General features: G+C 36.9%; 1 pseudogene; it reads left to right on the top strand.

The window, feature by feature from the left end:
* The first annotated feature begins 1767 nt into the window (after positions 1-1767).
* On the top strand, positions 1768-13971 carry LOC108852808 (L-ascorbate oxidase homolog; annotated as a pseudogene).
* Positions 13972-17345: the final 3374 nt, after the last annotated feature.

The following is a 17345-nucleotide window of genomic DNA, read 5'->3' on the forward strand; positions in this document are numbered from 1 at the left end:
TTTATTTCTGTGTATAGTAAACACTTTTTAAGTTTAATTTGATTTTATGAAATGTTTAGTTAGTTAATTAAGTTTAGGGGTTATGTTTAGGGTCTAGACGACTAACTTGTAAGCCGTCTGGTGAATAATTTAAACCAGGTCTAAATATTTTCGCCTAAAATTTTTAAAATTTTTTTTTCCCGCTTAAATATTATTTTATTCAGAGAAAAAGAAAAATAAAATTTTTACATAATAATAACTGTTTACTTAACTAAAACTGAAAATCTAAAATATTTATTTTGGAAAATTTATTAATAACTGTTTACTTAACGAAAACTGAAAATCTAAAATATTTATTTTGAAAAATTAAAATTTAATTTGATTTTATGAAGTGTTTAGTTAGTTAATTTCGTTTAGGAGTTATGTTTACGGTCCAGACGACTTACTTGTAAGTCGTCTGATGAATAATTTAAACCATACGACTTAAATGTAAGTCGTCCTAATATTCCCGCCTAAACATTTTTTTTTTAAAAAATTCCGCTTAAATAATTTAAACCAGACAACTTACAAGTCTTCTGGGAAGTCGTCTAGGAAGTCTTCTATTTTACTTTCCCGCTACAAATATTTTACTTTCCCGTTAAATATATTAAAGTCTTCTGGGCGACTTACAAGTTAGTCGTCTAAGAAGTCGTTTGAATCGAAATATTTAACCTAATTTGATTTTTTTGATCTCCCTATATAAAGAAAAAAATTTACACATTCTCTCTCCTCCTCTCAAATGTCTGCAACAAAAATGTAATGTTCATCATTCTAAAACTCTCCAACCTCTCTCTAATCTCTTTGAACTTATAAACACCAAACTTTATATCAATTTATTGTTTTTTGTCTCATGTCTTTCTCAATAATTTATCTTGTTTCAGATCTGGAAGACTTCTGGACGAGTTATCTGTTAGTCGTCTGGACTTCCTCGAAGTCATCTGATGGAGTCTTTTCCCTTGTCTCTCCCTCATAACATATCTGAGTGTTTTGGTAAGTTTTTATGTCTGCTTTTTTTTTTCATTTGATAACTTCCTGTTGGATAAAGTTCTTACATTTTTTCCCAAACTAAAACTTTCCAAACCCACTATAATCTCTTTGACTTGAAAACACCAAACTTTATATGAATTTTTCATTTTTGTCTCATGTCTTTCTCACTAATCTATCTCTTTTTGCAGGTTTTTAATCAGATGGTTCTCATCTTCCACTTGGATATGTACGTTGTGTGTTCTATAAAAATATATCTATCTAATCTTCCACTAATTTCTCTGTTTTTAAGCCATGAACGTTTTTGGATGTGCAAATTTTCCAAATCTGGATTTGGATACGCAGAGTTTTCAGATCTAAAAGACTTATGCAATGTAGGAATTGTTCATACCGAACTGCTGTAACCTTTGTTAAGATCTTCAGGCTCTGCTTCTTCGCTTGAAGGAGAATCTCTATCGTCTTCTACAATGGTATAAGCACTTTTGAAGGAAGCTGAAGCAGATCTAACGAAAGACAGGTTTGTATACCTTATTCAGTTTCTTTGTTTTCTAGTTTACAAAAAACACCATTCATAGCACGAGAATAAGCTAGTGGAATGAATTACGTAAGGAATTAGCATAATGGAAAGATTTCAGACTTTCAATACGTCACCAAGTCCTATATTTGGGTTATTACAAACTTCATGCTTTTTCTTCCAATGTTTGCTTCTTGTCCTTTCTCGCTACCAAAGTTTCATCAGGATCTAAGGCAGCTACGAGAGCGACTATGGCGTGGTGGCCTGACGGCGGTGTTTGGATGATGATGACGATGACCATCATTTCTTTTGTTCAAGCTGAAGAGCCCTACCGCTTCTTCGACTTTAAGGTCACTTACGGAAAGGTCACTATGTTTGAAAACATTCCTCCATAAAGGGTACATTATCAACAAATGGCTACTTCTATTTTCTTTTCTTTTTTGACGACAAATGGCTATTCTATTACTCAAACTTGAGGTGGTTTGGGTAACCAGACCGGAATATAACAACCAATAAAAAGTAACTTCCTATGGAAGGATCTAGCTGTCTTAGCTAAAAGGTCTGAAATCTGATTACGCGCTCTAGGAACATAAGAAATTTTGAAGTCGGGGAAGCATATGAGCAGTGTCTCTATCCTCTTTAGTTCTGTGGCAAAACTTGGCCAAGCATGAGGTTCCTTGATCATAGCAATCAATTCCTTACAGTCCGTTTCAAAGTTCTGACAAGTAGAATGTTGAAGTATATTCTCCATCGCTCATCGCAGTGCTTCCACTTTCAAATTACACATGCAAATGGACATGCAGGTAATTCTAATAAACGGAAAATTTCTTGGACCGGAGCTTCTCTTAGTCACCAATGATAATTTGATCATCAATGTTCGCAATGATCTGGACGAGCCTTTTCTCTTGTCTTGGTAATCTATTTCTTTACCTCTTTAGGTTAACCATTTCGTAAAACATCATTTTAACCCAATTCTCTTGTTCTTTTTTAATTTGAACCCAATCCATATGAAATATTTCTACATTCATTTAAAAAGCAAAACAATGTTAACACATATGCATGTATATAAGTAATGTTAGAAGAAGGCCATTTGCATGCACATATGCCGTTTGTCTTTTTAATTTCTCGGGTAAATACTACACGTTAATGTTTCATCCTAATTACAATATCATAAAAAATATCATAAATATGATAAACACAAACTTTTTTTTTTGATAAATGGAGGAACGGCTTGCATCTAAAGGGAAACTCTTACCAAGATGGAGTGTATGAGACGACTTGTCCAATCCCACCCGGAAAGAATTACACTTATGCCTTCCATGTCGGAGACCAGGTCGGAAGTTTCTTCTACTTCCCTTCGCTGGCCGTTCAAAAAGCCGCCGGTGGTTATGGTGCCATCCGCATCCTCAGTCGCCCTGGCATTCCCGTCCCTTTCCCGCAACCCGCGGGAGACTACACCCTCCTCATTGGGGATTTTTACGATGGGAATGACCACAATGTTTATATTGAAAGTTCAGGGACAACCAATAAACAGAGCACAACGAGAATCCAAGAACACTCTTTCTTTTATATTAGAAATCACTTAAACAATCACCTAGATCTGTTTAATCCGAATTACTCTCAGTCACACACGACTAGAGACGGACCAATTTCTAATCTCTTAACTCAGTAGATCGAGCTTCAACAACCTGAACTCGATCACCTCTTTGCTTGACAAGACAAACCCTTGCTCAAGCTTTTCAATTAGCGTGCTTAACCTAGATCTGCCCTAGACAATCTAGTTAAGTAGTCCTCATCGAATATACTATATTTCCTAATATCTCGATGCAATCAAATCTTCCAAATCTTCTTTACTTGATAACCACGTTATGGCACGTCATAGTTTCCATAACCGACTCTTTCCATTGTGTCACACATCGATCACATGTGTGACACAGTCTCCATTTCTTCTTCATGATCACAGCTCTTTTCTTGAGCTTACATTCTCCCCCTTTTTATCTTAATGTGACATCCTATGCAACCTGCACACACACACACTTGAACTACCAGACAGGAGATATCTAGAAGACATTCACAGATGCACTTTTGTGACCACATCAACAAGCACAATAGCATAGATAATTCATCAAAGTCTTCAACACAAAAGCACAACATTAGTTCAAGCATTCTGAATCCTTAGTCTTACTACAACCATCTTATTTTTAACACAAGAGCCTTAATCTCACTAACATAAGGCACATCATCACACAAACGACTTAGAAAGACTTAGAAAGATATGCTTCGGCTAAGCTCTTCGGTGTCACCCGCTTGACTGAGTTCTTCAGTATCTCCAGCTACCTCGTCATCCTGATTCATGGTCGGAGGAAGAGGTTGAGGAACAACATATTCTCCCCCTGCGTAGATGCACATTCAGATAAAAACAAAGAGCATTAGTTTAGTAAGCAAAAACAGAACACAAACAAGATACTCTTACTCCTCAGGCGTATGTAAATTCCTTTGAGGCTAGCAATAGTACGCTCAATATCTTCCTCCAGAGATGCAGATCGTGTGTCTGCTCCAGTGCCACATCCAGCTTTAATGTCTTTGACCACAAGCTTGGGAAATCCAGTGAACTCATCAGTTGGATAGTCAATCGGAACTATCCTCTGAAAGTTGATGACTTGTTGGATCAGTGTCAGAAACATAATGCGCCGAGACTTCTTCTTCTTAGTGTTTTCCGCCATTTGCATGATCTGATCATACACCAACTTCCCAAAGTTGAACCCATCTTCATTGTGATGAAGCATATACACAAACTTTAAACGAGTTTGATTCATGTTGGTGTAGTTCATAGTCGGAATCCAGTTAGTGCAAACCAGCTTGTACAGCACTTGATTCGTCGGAGAGAGAAACTTGGAGCTCATGTTTTCCCATCGATTTATCTGACCATCAGTGAGGAATCCACACACCTCATCAATACTCTCATCCAACCAGTTAGGATCATCTTCAAAACCAGGAATACAGTAGATGGCATTAATCAGACTTGGCGAGAAATCTATCATCGATGCCCTAAGGTACACTGCCACACCAACATCGAGTTCCGAAGCTTCCAAGAGATTGGCTATGAATTCTCTTACCACAGAGGGCTGATACGCATCCACATCAGTGAGAGTATGGAGTAGTCATGCATTCTCCACAATGCTCCTAACATCGGCAAGATTCTCATCGGTAAGAGAAATCCGATGTTGATCGATGAACTTCCGATTCTTGAGCCCTTGGAATCGCTCAGTAGCCGCCATAGAGATGAATCGGGGAGTAAGAGGCGTCTTGTGTGGTTGCATTAGCTCAGGGTACAGATCGAGCTTGGTCCGATACATGAGGCGATTTTCATGATATCGCGCCTCCTTAGCTTGATTCGCAAAGGCCTCAGCTTCACCCATAGGATTCACAATACCATTGTCGGAGTCTGTCTCCGAGAGCGACTCGTTCTCCGGCTCAACAAGCTCCGGTGAGACATCGCGAGATGGACGCCGACGGACTCGCTTCCGCGCAGATGGGGAAGACTGCGGCTGCGAGGAGGGAGGCTGAGACGAGCTTCCAGCACCAGATGAGCCTCGGTTTAGACGGGAGCTTCTTCGCGGTTGCATGTCGACGGTGAGAGGAGAGAGAGACGAGCTAGGGAATCTGTTTGAAAGTGGCGACAATAACAATGCTCCTAAAACCACTTAACAACTTAACTTTTTATCAGTCACATAAGAAAGGCCCAAAGATAAAAGAGGCCCAAAAAGAAATAAGGAACCAAAGCAACACAGGAAAAGTTATAACCAAGTGAATTTTGACACCACTTACAGCCATGTGAGAGCCTGTGAGAGAGATCTGAGAATCACAAAGCAAGTATCAAGAAAACTTTTATTTACACGTAACCATTTAAGGCATGCTCATGATGCCTTTTTGTCCAGAGGAAAGACACAGAAGACACTGCACCAACTCAGTCAACTACTACAAAAGAACTTTAATGAAATCAATGAGTCAACCCAAGTTAGTAGCTTTTTCTCAGCCGAGTAGCTGTCACACACGAGATTCACTTCAGCTAATCATCCTTCCTCAAGTTCACACTCACACTCATTAGTAATGTCTGGAAACACATGTTAAGCATCTTGTGCTTGTCACTTCTACTCGACAAGAACTTTGATTAAATTTGACCCCAAGAGTACAATCTACAATTCAGTGCAATGAGATGGTATCCGAGTCTAGACACAAAGTGGGATAACACCCTGTTCCAGATCGGGTCGTCTCTAAGAATTGTGATCTTCTCTGCCCAGTCAAGACAGTGATCGTAGTCAGAATTAAAATGTGGTAGCATCCAGTTCCAACTCGAGTATCTATCACTCAAGGCCTTTTGCTTAACTTTTTGTTACTGAATAACTCAGACTTTTCTTTGTTTAACACAACTTCTTCTCCTTACTTACACACTCAGCTCCTCAAGTGTTTCCTCGTTCAATCCAGACAGTGATCAATACTCAGAACTAAAATGTGATAGCATCCTGATCCGAGATGAGTGTCTTTCTTCAGTGAACCTAAGAGAGAAGTGATAAACTCGTGGAGGATGACTTGCAAAAGTGAACTTGTTGACCCAAGGTTTTGATGGTGTAGTAGTATAACAATATAGTCAGTGCGATGTACATGCAGTGACTTTCCTCTTCTGACAGGACTTATTCAGAGATTAACAATTCCCAAGGCCTTACGAAGCCCTAGGAAGGTATTGTAGTCCAACGGTTTGGTAAAGAGATCAGCAAGCTGTTTCTCGGTTGATACATGCTCTAGAATCACAATTCTCATCTCAACTAGCTCTCTCACAAAGTGATGTCGTATATCCACATGCTTGGTACGCGAATGCTGAACTGGATTCTTAGATAAGTTTATGGCACTCATATTATCACAATGAACAAGCATGGGATCAGAGATGATACCATAATCAACGAGCATTTGTCGCATCCAAAGTAATTGTGTGCAACAGCTTCCCAATGCAATGTACTCAGCCTCAGCAGTCGAGAGAGAGACACAGTTCTGCTTCTTGCTGTGCCAAGCGACCATGTTGTTCCCAAGAAAGAAACAACCTCCAGAAGTGCTATGTCTGTCATCTAAGCACCCAGCCCAATCTGCATCACAAAAACCTGCAAGATTCACATTAGTTTCAAAGGTATAGTGAAGACCAAAATCCAAAGTTCCTTTCACATATTTAATGATACGCTTAACAACATTCATGTGTGACTCCTTCGGAGATGCTTGATAACGAGCACAAATACCCACACTCAGACAGAGATCAGGTCGACTCGCTGTGAGATACAAGAGACTCCCGATCATTGCTCTGTAAAGTTTCTCATCAACTGGCTTGCCATCGTCATCAGGAGACAGCTTGGTAGTGGTGCTCATGGGTGTGTTTGCAACTTTGCTGGTTTCCATTCCAAATCTCTTGATAAGATTTTTGGCATACGTGCTTTGAGATACAGTGATTCCATCCGCAAGCTGCTTGATTTGTAGGCCAAGGAAATAACTGAGCTCCCCAACCATGCTCATCTCAAATTCTTTTGTCATTGTCCGAACAAAATCATCCACCATTTCTTTTGATGTGCTGCCAAAGATGATGTCGTCCACATACACTTGGATAATGATAACATCTTTTCCATTTTCTCCTATGAATAGAGTCTTATCAACTCCTCCTCTCTGAAACCCAGCCTTGATGAGAAAGTCGGTCAGTCTTTCATACCAGGCTCGTGGAGCTTGTTTAAGTCCATAGAGAGCTTTCTTGAGTTTGTAGACATAGTCAGGGAAGTGTGGATCCTCAAACCCTTTTGGTTGTGTCACATAGACTTCTTCTTGTAGAACACCATTCAGAAAAGCACTCTTGACATCCATTTGATAAAGTTTGATTCTGAACCCACATGCCATTCCAAAAAGTAACCTGATCGATTCGAGACGTGCTACAGGAGCAAATGTTTCATCGAAATCCACTCCTTCAATCTGAGTGTAACCTTGTCCAACCAGTCTTGACTTGTTGCGAGTCACGTTACCTTCTTCCTCTATCTTGTTCTTGTGAATCCATTTAGTTCCAATGACATTGACTCCTTCAGGCCTAGGAACCAGTTCCCACACATCTAATCGTTCAAACTGTTCCAGCTCCTGATGCATAGAATCTGTCCAGTATTCATCTTCCAAGGCTTCCTGAAGATTCTTTGGTTCTATCTGTGAAACGTAGCACTCCACGTTGTTCATCTTAGCCATGAACGATGCCAACTTGACCATCTCCTTGAAGTTGATTTGTTTCTTCCGTGTAACTCTTTCATCAAACAAACCTCCAATAACATCAGCAGAGGAATGATTTTTATGCACTTTTCCTTGATCCAGATCAACGCGTACATCATTAGAATCTTCCTCTCCCTCAGATTCCTCCTTGATCATTGCTTCCGGAGCAGAGCTACTCGGTGTAACACATTCAACTGTTTGTGTGACCCTGGTCTGATAGAATCCTACACTGTCATCAAAAACCACATTCACCTTATCTCCAATGAATTTGGTACGCTGGTTAAAGACTCGATATGCAGAGCTGTTAGTTGAATAACCTAAGAACATTCCTACATCACTTTTTCCATCAAAATTTCCCAAGTGATCTTTGTCATTCAGGATGTAACATAAACATCTGAACACATGCATGTGGCTCAGGTTGGGAGTCTTACCTTTCAGTATCTCATACGGTGTAGTCTTAGTCTTAGGTTTGACATACACCCGATTTATAACATAGCATGCGGTGCTAACTGCCTATGCCCAAAACCCTGGTGGGACATTGTTTCCACATAGCATTGCTCTAGCCATCTCTTGTAGTGTACAATTCTTTCTCTCAACAACACCATTCTGCTGTGGAGTTCTGGGTGCTGCATATTGATGTCGAATTCCTTGACTTTGGCAGAAGCTATCGAACTGTTCATTCTGAAATTCTCCACCATGATCACTCTTGATTTCCATGATTCCACCTTTCTGTTTCAGTTGTAATGCAAGAATTCTGAAACTATCAATGGCATCAGACTTGTTTCGTAGAAAGTCCACCCATGTATATCTTGAGAAGTCATCTACCATGACCAGAATGTACTTTTTCCCTGCAACGCTCTCAGGAGTTATTGGACCCATGAGATCCATGTGAACAAGCTCCAACAGCTGCTTGGATCTAATCTCAGGGATTCGCTTGTGTTGCACCTTAACTTGTTTTCCTTGACAGCACGCTCCACATACGGTACCCGTCTGAGATTCTAAGTCTGGAACTCCTCTGACGACTTCCGCATTAACAAGTCGGGTCAGCCCATTGATGTTCATGTGACCTAGCTTCTTATGCCACAGATCAAGCTTCGATGTGGTCGCTAAGCAGCACACGTTTGTAGGCTTCCACATATAGCAGTTATTACCAGATCGAATTCCACACAGCACGATGTTCCCTTGTGGATCCACAGCACGACATTCCTTGCTATTAAAGATTACTTCTAGACCTTCATCACATAGTTGACTTACGCTGATAAGGTTTGCTTTGAGGCCATCAACATAGTATACTCCTACGCCTCGTATCTTTCCTTGTCCTCCATCACCAAAAGTCACTTTCCCACCCTTGATAGGTTGAAGTTTCTCAAGATGTTCATAGCTTCCTGTCATATGTTTTGAGCATCCACTGTCAAAGTACCAAGGAGAATCGATTTGAGAACTCCCATCTGCACTAGTGTATGCAACGTGACTCACCAAGTTGACCTTCTCTGATATACTTGTGAAGTTACATGCCAGATTCAACTCTGGTTTGGTGTGTGACTCAGGAAGTTCCTTGTGTGACTTATTGACGACGCGATCTTTGTAGGTTGGATATAAGTCTCTTTTAGCAATCCAGACATGTCCATACATAGAGGGTTCCATGAAACACAAGTTTAACCTCCAGGCTCGCTCATATTGGTGCCTACGAAAGTAACAGAAACTGACATGATGTCCTCGTTTTCCGCAGAAGTGACATCCATTCCCACGACATCTTGCACGAGAGTTAGACTCGTATTTCCCAGTGTTCTGGAGAGCAGGCTGAGCTTGAGGAGGACGGGGTTCAGCAACCTTTTCCTCCTTGGAGCCTTCTTTTACGAACACAACTTGATGTCCCTCTTGATCAGACTTGGAGGTAGATCCATGAAATCCAAGTCCTCAGCTTGTGCTGTGGCATTGTCCCAAAGTGAGCAGATGATCTAGAGACTTGGTGCCGGTTGATAGCATCTTGACCTTTTTGAGGTTTTCAGCCAACTGGCTTTCCAACAGCTTACTCTTATCTTTTTCTTGAAGGAATAGTTCGCTCAACTGATTGAATTTAGCCTCAAATTCCTTATGAGATCGTTCATGCTCAGTCATTGCTCGTTTTAATGCAAGAACTTCTTGATCGGATTCTTTTAAGATTGAAAGAGCAGCAGGTTGAGTTATAGGTTTCTCAAGCTCCAGGATGTTTACTTGTGCTTTCAACATTGCTCAATCCTTTATTAGCTGAAGGTTTTCATGGCTAAGCTCAGTAAGCTGATTAAACAGTGTCTTGTACTCTGTTTCCAGATCAAGATTGAGCTCGTCGTCTTCCTCTTCTATTACTCCTTCCACTTTGTCAGAAGCTGAAGTCACACCTTCAAGTGCTACGAGTGCCATAAAGTTCAGATGTAATTCCCCATCATCAGTCTCACTATCCGAGTCTGTATCTCTGAAGCTCACAAGTGACTTGTCTTTCTTCAAGTTATTGGGACATTCACTGCGAGTGTGACCATACCCCTTGCACTCTATGCACTTGAGTTCTTTCCTCTTAGTGAGTGGACATTCATTCCGAAAGTGTCCATATCCTTCACATTCATGACACTGAAGCTCATTCTTCCTTTTTGAAGCATCTGACCTTGATGACTGTGAACTACCACGATCTGATTCATTCCTCTGAAACCGACTGTTTGATCTGCTACCACCTTTTTCAACCCGTCTCATAAACTTGTTAAAATTCTTTGCCATCAAACTCAGATTATCTTCAATTTTAGAGACTCTGTCATCATATTTAGAATTAGCAGTAAAGGCAATACTCTTCTGAGTGTTCTCCTGTCGATCAGATTTCTCGAGGTCATGAACCTTCAGGATACCAGAGAGTTGATCGAACTTCATCTCATCAGTGTCAACGGCTATGTTGAGAACCGCCTTGTATGCTTCAAACCGAGGAGGTAAACATCTTAGGATTTTTTTAACCAGATCCTTTTCTTCATACTTCTTGCCCAAGACTGAAGGTTCATTAGCCAGCTCACTGATTTTAGAGATAAACCCATCGATAGGTTCATCATCTCCCATGCGCAAGTTCTCAAACCTTGAGGCTAGGTGATCAATTCTGGTTCGTCGTACACTTGGTTTTCCTTCAAAGTGATTGATCAATGTATTCCAAGCTTCTTTCACCGAATCACATCCTTGAATAATTTTGAATTGCTCCAAATCGACAGCAGAGAAGATGACAGTTAACGCTTTAGAGTTGAATTTTGATGTTGATTTATCAGAATCTGTCCATTGATCCTTAGGTTTCGGACCCAAGGTCTTATCTTCCATCATCACAGTGGGTGGAGACCACCCATCCTCAACGGCAGTCCAGGCATCCTCGTCGATCCCTCTGATCACATGTCTCATTCGTGCCTTCCAGTGTCCAAAGTTGCCTCCGTCTAGCATGATAGGCTTGTGTAGCGTGACAAGCTCCTTCATGGTGTCCATGAAATCCGCAGGATCTCAACCTGTTAGTAGTAATTGATACCACAGAGGTTTTCTGCTCTGATACCAAATGAAAGTTCAGGGACAACCAATAAACAGAGCACAACGAGAATCCAAGAACACTCTTTCTTGTATATTAGAAATCACTTAAACAATCACCTATATCTGTTTAATCCGAATTACTCTCAGTCACACACGACTAGAGACGGACCAATTTCTAATCTCTTAACTCAGTAGATCGAGCTTCAACAACCTGAACTCGATCACCTCTTTGCTTGACAAGACAAACCCCTTGCTCAAGCTTTTCAAGTGCTTAACCTAGATCTGCCCTAGACAATCTAGTTAAGTAGCCCTCATCGAATATACTATATTTCCTAATATCTCGATGCAATCAAATCTTCCAAATCTTCTTTACTTGATAACCACGTTATGACACGTCATAGTTTCCATAACCGATTCTTTCCATTGTGTCATACATCGATCACATGTGTGACACAGTCTCCTTTTCTTCTTCGTGATCACAGCTCTTTTCTTGAGCTTACATATATCTTAATTATTAACTAATCATGTTTGCTTAGCACAACTGCTGCAGGCTCAAGATTATTGTGGGTTAACATGGCGGTTTTTAATTTTATTTTTGGATTCACATTTGATATCTAGACCTTTTTATTAAATAATGTTTGTTTTTTTAAAAAAAGTATTACTATTAATCCCCATGTAGAAATTAAAGGCACGTTTGGATGGAGGACGCATGATACCTAGGGGTTATGGTGTTGTGGTCAATGGCGATGGAAACTCCGCATCTAATTATATAACTGTCGACAAAGGTTCATCTTTAAAACTCCAAACTTTAATACGTTAGTTACAAAGAAGAGCACATTTTCGCGATCTCATCACTCTCATCGGTTAATTAACAGGTAAAACGTACAGATTCAGGATATCAAACGTGGGGCTTCAACTGTCCCTAAACTTCAAAATACTATATCATATGTTGAAGCTCGTTGAGGTCGAGGGAACCTAGCAATCCAATCCATGTACACGTCACTTGACATTCACGTCGGTCAATCTCTTTCTGTCCTGGTCACCATTGACCAGCCTCCCGAAAATTATTCAGTTGTCGTCGACACGAGATTCGTCGACGTAGTATCTACATATATACTAATTCTTAAGTACTCCAACCCCAACAAAAGCTCTAGAACTAACCCTAATAGAGAACCAGACAATGATGTAGACTTATCTATTAAACAGGCTCGGTCCATTAAGACTAACCTGACTGCGTCCGGGCAAAGGAAAAATGCTCAGGGCTCATCCCATTATGGTCGAGTCAAGATTTCCAGGACATTAATACTTGAAAGCTCAGCAGGCGTTGTGAATAGGAAGCAACGATATGGCATAAATGGTGTATCATTCGTTCCTGCTGATACACCACTGAAGCTAGCAGATTACTTTAAGATCAAAGGTGTTTAAAAAGTAGGAAGCATCCCTGATAAGCCTGGAAGAGAAGGGATGAGACTAGAAACAGCAGTGATGGGAGTGCACCACAAAGATTTTATTGAGATTGTCTTTCAAAACCGCGAGAAGATCGTCCAGACTTCTGGGTTGTCGGGTGAGAACAATAATGTAATCATATATACACTACGGCAATCTATTAAGACTTGAAGGTCATTGACGTACGTATGTGACTTCTCAACAGGATTGGTAATAGATGGTCTAAATGGTCACAGGCGAGCAGACGAGATTATAACCTCAAGGATGCTATTTCTCGCTCCACTACTCAGGTGACGTAAACTCTCTCCATATATCTATACGTTTTTGGATTTTTTTTGTCATACAACTCCCCGCAGGGAACGTACCCTCCCAAATGAAATTCGCACTAGAGGATCTAAGCAGCAGACCCTTTTGGTATTCCTAAATAGTACCACCAGACTGGAATCATTCACTTGGTTCTTAATCAAAGTTGGAAATGTGTGTATATTATTATAGGTCTTTCCAAAATCTTGGACAGCTGTATATGTGGCACTAGATAATGTCGGTATGTGGAACTTCAGAACTGAGTTTTGGGCAAGACAATACTTAGGTCAACAATTCTACATCCGAGTTCACTCTCCGGCTAACTCTATCAGAGATGAATATCCTTTGCCCAAAAATGCTTTGTTGTGTGGTCGAGCCTCCAACAGACACAGGCGCGACTTCACTCCCTAGCTTATATTGACATGATGCCGTTCATATCATCTTGAAGGAATTAACCAATATATTTTAATCAGTAATATAATATATCCACACCAAAAAAGATAAAGGTTTACCTTTATTTTACACCCATAAGCTTCAAAGTACGTAGCTTCTGTCTATGTACTTCAAAATACAATTCACATTATGTTTGTAATCCTTCTTAGTGTATAACTGGATGATAATCCGCACTCTTCAAGGAGTGAGTTTTTTAAAGTATGTTGTATTTAAACATTATAAACAATATATGTTTTGTTATCATTAACATTTTTTTACATTTGATTATGGATTGGGATTCCATACCATTTTATTCGGTTAGGTTTTGTTTAGTTCGGATCTTTACGGATTTGATTCGAATCTTTTTATGTTCGATTTGGGTTTAGGTTCGGATAACACATTTAAAAAATAAATAAATGAAAGTTCATATATATTTTAATTTCTCAAAATTTAGAAAATAAAAATAACATATAACAAATAAATTTTTAAAAATGTATGTCAAAATACTTAAATTTAATATAAAAATTGGTCTAACTTAAATATTTTGAATAGAAAATCAAAGGAGATTTTAAGTATTTTTGGTGTGTTGAGTATCGCTTAGCTATTTTAACAATGTATTTTTTACTATTTTTATATATATTTAAATTTATACATAATTAATATATTTAAGTATATAAATCTGCTTCGAGTATACTCGGATACCCAAAATATTTCGATTAGGATCATGTCTGGTTTCGGTTCTCTAGATACCAAAATTTTAAATCCGTTTGATATCTAACAAATTTTGATTAAAGTTTTATACTAGTTTTTGGATTGGATTTGGTTTAGTTATTTGGATTCGTATTTTTGCCTAACCGTATATTTTTTATTGTCACAAAATTTTAAACGAAAGTGAGGATGGTTCATATTGATTTGGGTATGCAACAATGTTTAAACCAAAACTAGATTTTGGACCCGCGCGTCCGCGCGGATGTATGTTTGGAATGATTAAATGTTAAACATAAATTTGATGGCTTTCATATTTGTTGATTTTTGATATTGGTGTATTTCGTTCCGTTTGTTGAGTATCTGATTATAAAATTTTAAAATATATAAACATCCATTTTTATTAGTATCAATATATTATTGTGGGGTTTTTAACTCAATTTTATTATAAGTTGGTTATGTAAGTTTAAATATTTTAAATTTTTAATTACAGGATTTTAAAAAATTAAAAACTAATGGAAATGTACAAAAAAAAAGTTGTTATGAAAATCGTTTTATAAAAGCCAATCCACACAAATAGGCCCGATTTGTTAAAAGTTTGAAAGGAAAAGTATATGCGAAGCTCAGTAAAAAAAATTTTGTCCGCGAAAAAAACAGAATTTTTTTTGTTAATTGTCTAAATTTGCGTAATGTATATATTTTACCACTTACCAGTATTTAATATGAATTTATAGTTTATAAGCATCAACTGCATTATTTGTTTTAAATTTTCATTTGTTTTAGTTGTTCATTTGTGTATACACACAGATATAATATATATATATATTAAGGTGAATTATCGTTAATTTAAAAATGATAATACAACAATATAAATAGAACTATAATAATATTTTACAATTTTTAAAGTATTATTTAATTTTATTTTGGAATATATAGGTTTAACTCGTAAATCATCATTATAACAATAAATAATATAATAGTAGAAATAAAACTATAATAATATTTAAAATTTTATAAAATATAATTTATTTTATTTATAATTATAGAATTTTTAGTTATACGACAATGTTTCAAAATTTTATGTAGTTTTCAATTTAATGATTTTAAAAAATTTTATGTAATTTCTCAAAGTTAAAATGTTATCATGCAAATATATTGAAGGAAAAAAGTTTAATTAGGTACGATTTTATATGCAAAATCTAAACTAATACGATATTTAAGGAGCATATTATACGCATACAAAAATATAACAAATTGACAAACAATAATAAATATTTGATATTGCGAACCAAAATCTAAACCATAAAAAAATCAAACTGTACATTTATAAAATTATTATACAAAATGTTGGTCAACATAGTCATAAAGAATACTATACTCTGTTTATATCATGCATATGTAATAGAAAATGTGTATAATGGTTAGAAACTTTTTGATACGAAGAACATTTTGTAATTGTATTTGAATGGATTAGTTTGCAAAGGGGTCAGTAGATTTTGAAACAAGACGTTTTGATTTTCTGTGTTGGGTTTGGTAAAATTCAAAATTTAACATTAACTAGATTTTGATCCGCGCTTTCAAAGCGCGGGATTATTTCATCTGCAAAATATTATTTAATATATGCCAAAACATAAAATCTTGGGTTTTTCTATTTTCGATATAATTTATATTAAATTTGTTGATATTATTTCGTTTTAATTCTTTTAGATGATGTAATTCAAAAAATTCAAATCTTATGGAAATTTTTAAATTAAATATTTAATATAATATAGTAAATAATCTATTAAAAATTTTCAAGTTTTGTTATAGATGATGAAAATTTGTTTCTCAATCTTAAATTTGTAAGTAGGAACTGAAATATTAATTTGCGATGTTAAATATATATAACATTTGAATTTATGAATTTTTTTTTAAATATATGTAATATTTTTACCCTAATATATTGCAGAGCCTAATTTTAAAGTAAAATATATTTATAAAATGCAATCAATATTATGTTGATTTAAAATATTTGTATTATACAAACTAACATATTCTAATCATATAGATCTTTCTGTAATCAAATTAAATTGTATGTAAATATAACTATATGAAAGTTTGTCTGTTTAACCGGTCTTACCGTTAGAGTTTTATTTTTAATATCTGTGGAAAAACTTGTATTTTTAGTATTGTAAAATTGGAATAAATTAATAATGCTTTTAACTTGTCAATCATTGGTTAAAAGTCATGACTAATTAATTAAATAAATCAGAGCTACTTAGGACTAAATCTTTTTTTTTGGTTAAAAATCCTTTTTTGGTTAATAATACATATGGAAATTTCTTAGGACTGTTGTTATAATTAGGGAACAAAATTATAGAGTAGTTTCGTTATTTTAGTTCTTTTTGAAAAATACTTAAATAGATTACGTGAGATATAACCTTGAAACATACTATACGGTTTACATGTATAGGTAGCATATTATTATATTAAATATAATAAGACATACATAGCTTATGTTGAGTACGTATTATTAATTTAGAATAAAGTTGAACACAATTCTATGAAATTTACCGTCCACATCACCGGAGCTGTGGAATACACCGGGGATTTCGAAACTCAACTGAACGCCTTGACTTGCCATGGAACCCAACAACCCGAAACAACAACCATAATATAGCAAGATACAACACAGCCCACAACACAACACAGCCCACAAAATTCTGATCTACGCTTTCTTTGACTTCACCGCCTGAGAATAGAAAAAAAAATCTAGATGTCTAAACTATGCCTCAACACCTACGATCTGCCTCACCTCATCACCTTTGAGAAGGGAGAGAGAACGTCCTCATCAAAAAGGAATAACATTGTTCAAAGGGGAAAAGAAAAAAAATAGGATTTATTTAACTCAGAAAAAGAAAATTTAGATACGTATGATGTGTTGTTAATACTTTAACTATCATAATCTTTATAAATAAATAATGAATCGTAGATATTGTGGGAATATTCTGTAGTTTAAAATGAGAGCATCTGATTGGTTAAGCATTATATGTCCAAAATAATTTAAAAATTCTGAAAAAGGCAATGGCATTCTTTTGTAAATAAGTCTAAAAATTAAGGGTTGAATCCTAGTAGGGATTCTGTTTTAATAGTATAGATA

Source organism: Raphanus sativus, chromosome 9 (assembly GCF_000801105.2).
Source record: "Raphanus sativus cultivar WK10039 chromosome 9, ASM80110v3, whole genome shotgun sequence".
Classification (NCBI taxonomy): domain Eukaryota; kingdom Viridiplantae; phylum Streptophyta; class Magnoliopsida; order Brassicales; family Brassicaceae; genus Raphanus; species Raphanus sativus.